Source organism: Lycium barbarum, chromosome 7 (assembly GCF_019175385.1).
Source record: "Lycium barbarum isolate Lr01 chromosome 7, ASM1917538v2, whole genome shotgun sequence".
In the NCBI taxonomy this organism is placed as follows: Eukaryota; Viridiplantae; Streptophyta; class Magnoliopsida; order Solanales; family Solanaceae; genus Lycium; species Lycium barbarum.
Genome location: NC_083343.1, coordinates 25,982,435 through 25,988,199, shown reverse-complemented (window position 1 = coordinate 25,988,199; position 5,765 = coordinate 25,982,435). Strand labels below are relative to the sequence as shown.

The 5,765-nt window shown below is 38.5% G+C and overlaps 1 non-coding gene across 1 annotated transcript; it reads left to right on the top strand.

Annotated features, from left to right (window-relative positions):
• Positions 1 to 1,295: 1,295 nt before the first annotated feature.
• LOC132604809 (small nucleolar RNA R71) lies at positions 1,296 to 1,401 on the top strand. The gene has a single exon (XR_009568904.1). It is a non-coding gene; the product is annotated as a small nucleolar RNA R71 (small nucleolar RNA).
• The last annotated feature ends 4,364 nt before the right edge of the window (positions 1,402 to 5,765 follow it).

The window sequence follows — 5,765 nt, the reverse complement described above, 5'->3', positions numbered from 1 at the left end:
ATAATGGAACTCACAGTGAGAGTCAAACTCACGGTTTCATGTTGAACCATTTTCTTCTTGGTCAGTAGTTCCTTCAAATATTTGGCAAAAACGGGCATCTCCTTGACAGCTTCCAAGAAGGGGAAATTAGGAGATAACTGCTTCAACTGATCATAAAACTTCTCGAACTTAGCATCCTGCTTCTGCTTTACCAACCGCTGAGTAAAGGGAGGTTTAGACTTGAAAAGCTGAGTCAAAGGGAAGAGAGCCCCTTTCATAGTCTGCTTGCTCATGTTATCAGCGTCCTTCACTATCTCTGGCACATCAGCAACCTTCTTTTTAACAGGATTCTCATAAACAATATTGGGTGCTTCAGACTGCACCTCATCCTTTTCATCTATTGGCTCAAGATTAACCACCTTCTTATCATCCCCTTGGAGTATATTTACCACTCCTAGTAGTGATGGAAAACACACAATATACACCGCCTCCCCCATTCTTCGGATTCGGAATAGTGTCACTTTGAAGTCCTCCCTTTTTAGGAGGGTGCTGCTCTCTAGAGATATCCCTCATCTGTGACTCAAGCTTTTGAATAGCTACTGTATGGGAACCCACTGTCTCTGTCAGCCCAGATAAAGTCTTCTCAGATTTAGACTGATTTGCCAGAATCTTCTCAAGCATTGCTTCAACCTTCGAACTACCTTGCTCTGTTGACTACCCTTTCGGTAGTATATAAGGATTGGAATTCTTGTTCCTAAAATTGTTACTGTTGTTGTAGCTCCCTTGGTTTGCACCACCATAATTATTGTTGTAGTTCCCTGAGTTGTTATAAGAACCTTGACTTGGCTGAGGTCTCCACTGATTTTGATTCTGCTAACCACCTTGGTAGTTCTGTCTTTGGTAACCCCATTGAGAGTTATTCATATAATTAGCATCTTTAACCTGCATAGGGGGTCCATCATGGTATAGTATAGTAAATCCCTTTTGGCAAAACTGTATCATCCTCACAAACATTCTTAATCTGGGGTTCATCAAACTTCTTTGTTAGCAAGGAAATATTTGTTGCAAGTTCTGCCAATGTTTGTTGGGTATCTTGATTCTCCTTTACTATATTCTGGATTATAGCACTACCATACGGTACAACATCAGCATTGTTTGAGTGTCAAGCCTTATTATGAGTAGTCAGCTTGTTAAGTATGTTGGTCACTCATCGATAAGATTTGTTCATGAAACAACCATCAGCTGCATTATTAGCAACTGACTGCGTCACTAGATCTATCCCTAGGTAGAACTTCTCCATCAATATGTGATCCGGAAAACCATGATTCAGACTCTTCTACAAATACTCCTTGAATCTCTCCCAGGCTTTATATAGTTATTCCCCTGATCGCTGCTTAAATTCATAGATCTTGTCACGAATTCAGCCTTCCTGCTAGGAGGATATCATTTCGTGAGAAAAGCAATCACCATATCTGCCCATGTAGTAATCGAATTTTGGGGCAGCTTCTCAAACCAAGTTCTTGCATCTACTGCTAAGGAATATTTGAATAACCTCTGCTGAATAGCATCTTGTGGAACGTTGTTCTCGATGTGATTAGCACACACATCCACAAAATTCTGCAAATGACGTTGAGGGTCATTCTCGGTAGAGTTCCGAAAGTATCCCTCAAGCTTCAACAACTTGCATAGAGAGGAGTCAATTTTCATGGTAGCAGCTCCAACTCGAGGCTGAGCAATAGCAAATGCATAGTCCTTCTCTGAAACAAGATCAGCGAAAACATTCTCATCATCGGATTCATTCGCCTGATTATTCAACTGATTCCCCTGGTTACCAGCACGTTGATTTTGCTGATTCTGATCCATGATCACCTGGTTTACAGAGAGTAGCAAACAAGGTGTGATGGAATAAGCAAAAGACTTCAATAAAAGCAAACACTATTTAATAGTTTCAAAACCGTATTTCCCGGCAACGGCGCCAAAATTTGATACGCTCAAATTACACCTATTAATGGTACAACGTGGACGTTGTCAAATATAGTAACCCAACAAGGTTGGGGTCGAATCCCACAGGGAATATGGTGTGAAAAGGTTACTAAAGTCGTAGATTGCTAAATTTAGGTCTAATGACATAATACGATGATTTTGGTAAAAGTTGGGTTTGTTTTATGACTAATTGCTAACTAATTTTTGTGGTTGGTAATTTATGGTAAAAGAAACTAAGGTTGTGTTCCCGTTAGATAGAGTGTATGATCGTGGGTATTGATCTTGATATATGTCTAATGGATCATTATATGAATGCACTTAATCTCTATATGAATCTCTACTATTTCCCAATATATAAAGATTATCTCTTTCTATGATTTTCCCAAATATAAGAAAGTAACTATGAAGAACGATTAATTATGCCAAGTAAATTCTTCTTATTCCTAAGTGAATTTATTAAACAAAGTTTAAAACTTTGAGTCCTTGTTATTTATTCTTACCAACCCTAATTATTTTCCCAAATAAATCAAGGTTTATGGCTTTAAACAACGTTAGCAACCATTAATTATGAATGAAGAATGAAGAATAAATAAACCCTAATAATCCATTATCTGAATATTAATCACAAACCCAATCACAAAACACCCATCAATTAGGTTCACAACCCTAGTAAGGGAATTTAGCTACTCATAGAAGAAGAACAATAAGAAATAATGGATATCATAATGCTTACAATTGATTGCTTTGAATTGAAGAGAAATTAATTGCAATTGTTTGTAATCCGCAAAAGACTTAGAAAACTATGAATAATTAGTGCTAAGGAAAATAAAACTGAGTTCTGCTGTAATGTAATGTACAAGAAACCTAAATAAGGTATTTATAAGAGTCAAAGTCGTGCAAAATAAGATTGACAAAATTGCCCCCGACGGACCAAGGTACGGACCGTACATTTTATACGGTCCATAGAATCAGTGATAGTTCTCCGTAAAATCTTCTGCAGTTGTCAGATGTACGATCCACTTTTACGGACCATAAATATTATGCGGTCCGTATAACCTACCCGTAAATCCTCTTCTTCTTTAAGACTTCTCTGGAACCAACCTACGGTGAGATTTACGGACCGCAAATAATATACGGTCCGTACTTCTGCCTAGACTTCCACATCAGGTCTGAGGCCTTACTATTAAGCATCCACGATGGCATTTACGGACCGTGAATATTCTACGGTCCGTATGTTCCTCTGTATAAATCAGGCTTCAGTTATGTTTCTTTCTTTGAACATCTTTTTACTCCATTTCCACGACTTGCTCCCGAAATACGTTAAACATCTGCAACATGTCACAAACACATCAAAAAGACCAAGACTTGCTCCAAAACAAGTAAAACTTATAGCCAAAAAGCATCGAATGTGCCATAATTTCAGGGCACATCGATACGCAGTTGGATAATTTCGTAACACTCAACACTGGAGTTAATGTGATTTAAAGGAAAGAAAATCAGGAAAATCCCAATAACGTGAAGACTAGAGTTATATTTTGGGGATGAGACCGTATTCGTCATACTGTATTATGTTGTGGGTAGTACTGATTGGATAGCTCGAGTGGGTATTTTTAGAATATTAAAGGACTAGAATCAGTCGCTCCAGATGGTTGATAGGACTGTGATTCGTTTCAGAAAGTTTGGGTCGGTTCGAGTGACTATTGGTGGTATTTGGGAAGAAGTGCATTTACTTTTAGATGTCAGTTATTCAGACAGTTTTAATGGTTTATGTCGTAGCTTAGTAAGGATAGAGAAGGTACTATTGTTGTGAGAAGTCTTTAGAGTGTTCAGATGGTTCTTTACAGGTTCGGCTCTACCAGGTATTCAGTGGTACGTTTCCTATAGTGTGATTTGAAGGTTTAAGAAGACATGGAACTAGCCAAGTCAGCTGAGAGTAAGACTAGTTTTGACAAAATCGTATAGAGTTCTCAAATGGGGAAAGGATTCTTTTCTTGCAAGAGTAAGTCATGGTTTTGGGCTTTTTGTGTGTGCTTATGTGTTCCAGGAAATCGGGGTACGAAGAACGACTTTAAAGGTATGAAAGAAGGGTTAACAGAATCAGAGGTATTGTTTATAGAATCGGAGAATTCCAGCAGAAACAGTCTTTATATTCGGGGATCGGTTGTGAAAGAAATTAGAGTATGGGAATTATGGAAAATTGGTTCTTTGAGATAAATTAAAGAAGCTTCAGTTATAAGGTGATCAGGTAGTATTTTGGCCTACTTATTGCCGTAGAGGCTTCCGAGTGGTTATAATACAGGTTCTTGGGTTACCATTAGCCTTCGTACTCCCTTTCTTCATTCGAAGATGAACGATTGTTTAATTGGTATCTGAGATAACGACCCACTAGGTCATTAGGAGAATTTTGACCATTTCACCCCTGGCCATTCATTTCCGAGACTAGGAGCGAGTCTAGCGAGAACTTAAAGATTTAGAATTTCAAAGCAAAGGCTTGTGACAGTATTTTGTGCACTTGTTTGAAGACTTGTATTTATTCCGGTTGGGAGGAGACTTAGTAAATTAGACCTCTCTTGGGAATTCTCGGGGAACGGGTGTGTTCGTAGTGCAGTTTTACTTATGTGTGCATGTTTGGTTTGTGTCTGTAGGGACTCCGATTGTTATTGGCATTTTAGGTGAAAATCTGGTGATAAACCAGAGCTCACTAGTCGATTTTGACCGCTACTGCGGTGATATTACCGCTGTAGTGAGTTCGCCATAGCGGGGTAATGCTCGCCACTGCGGGAAAATGAGATTAAATGAGGTCCGCTATAACGAGTCAATTCTCACTATAACGAGACCGCTTCAGCGAAGCTAGGGACCACTGCCATGGTCGACGGGGGCAGAAACCGACTTTTTATATTGTAATTCTGAGTCATTACCCATAAAACCCCCAACACATCTTTCAAGAGGGAAAGAGGTGAATTTTATTCCATTTATTAGTGAAAGCATCTTTAATGACAAGTCCCCACCTTTATTTGTTCCTTTACCTTTCTTCTTTAAGTTTCATGGCTAGTTAAAGGTTCTCTAACGGTGAAGGAAAATCCTAGAACCCTAAAATTAGTAGACCCTTAAATAATTGATGGGTTGATAATTTTATTGGTTTTTAATCATCTAGGAGTACAAATTATCACTTCCTAGGATGAGAATTCGATTATTAATGATGAGATTTTTATATTGAGACTTAGGGTTCTAATAAAAATGGGAACTTTAGCCTAAAAATTTAAAACGTTAAAGGTGATTAGAAACCTATAAATTAGATCCATCGTCTAAAATTTGATTTTAAATGTCAACATCATAATCCTTTAGTAACTCTAGCCATTGCCTCTGGCGAAAATTCAAGTCCTTCTGCTTGAAGATATAATGGAGGCTTTTCTGATCAGTATAGATATCAACATGGGCACTGTATACATAATGTCTCCATAATTTCAAAGCATGGATCACCGCAACTAACTCAAGATCATGAGTTGGGTAATTCTTCTCGTGCTTCTTCAACTGCCTAGACGCATAGGCAACAACCTTACCGTGTGTTGCATCAATACACATCCCAAACCAATACCCAAAGTGTCACAAAATATCACATAGCCATATGTTCCTGCTGGAAGAGTCAAGATGGGTGCTGAGGTTCACTTGTCCTTCAATATCTAAAAACTCAGCTCACATGCATCTGTACACTGGAACTTGGGTGATTTCTATGTCAGCTTGGTCAAAGGGGCCAAAAGAGAAGAAAATCTTTCTACGAACCTTCTATAATAACCAGCCAGACA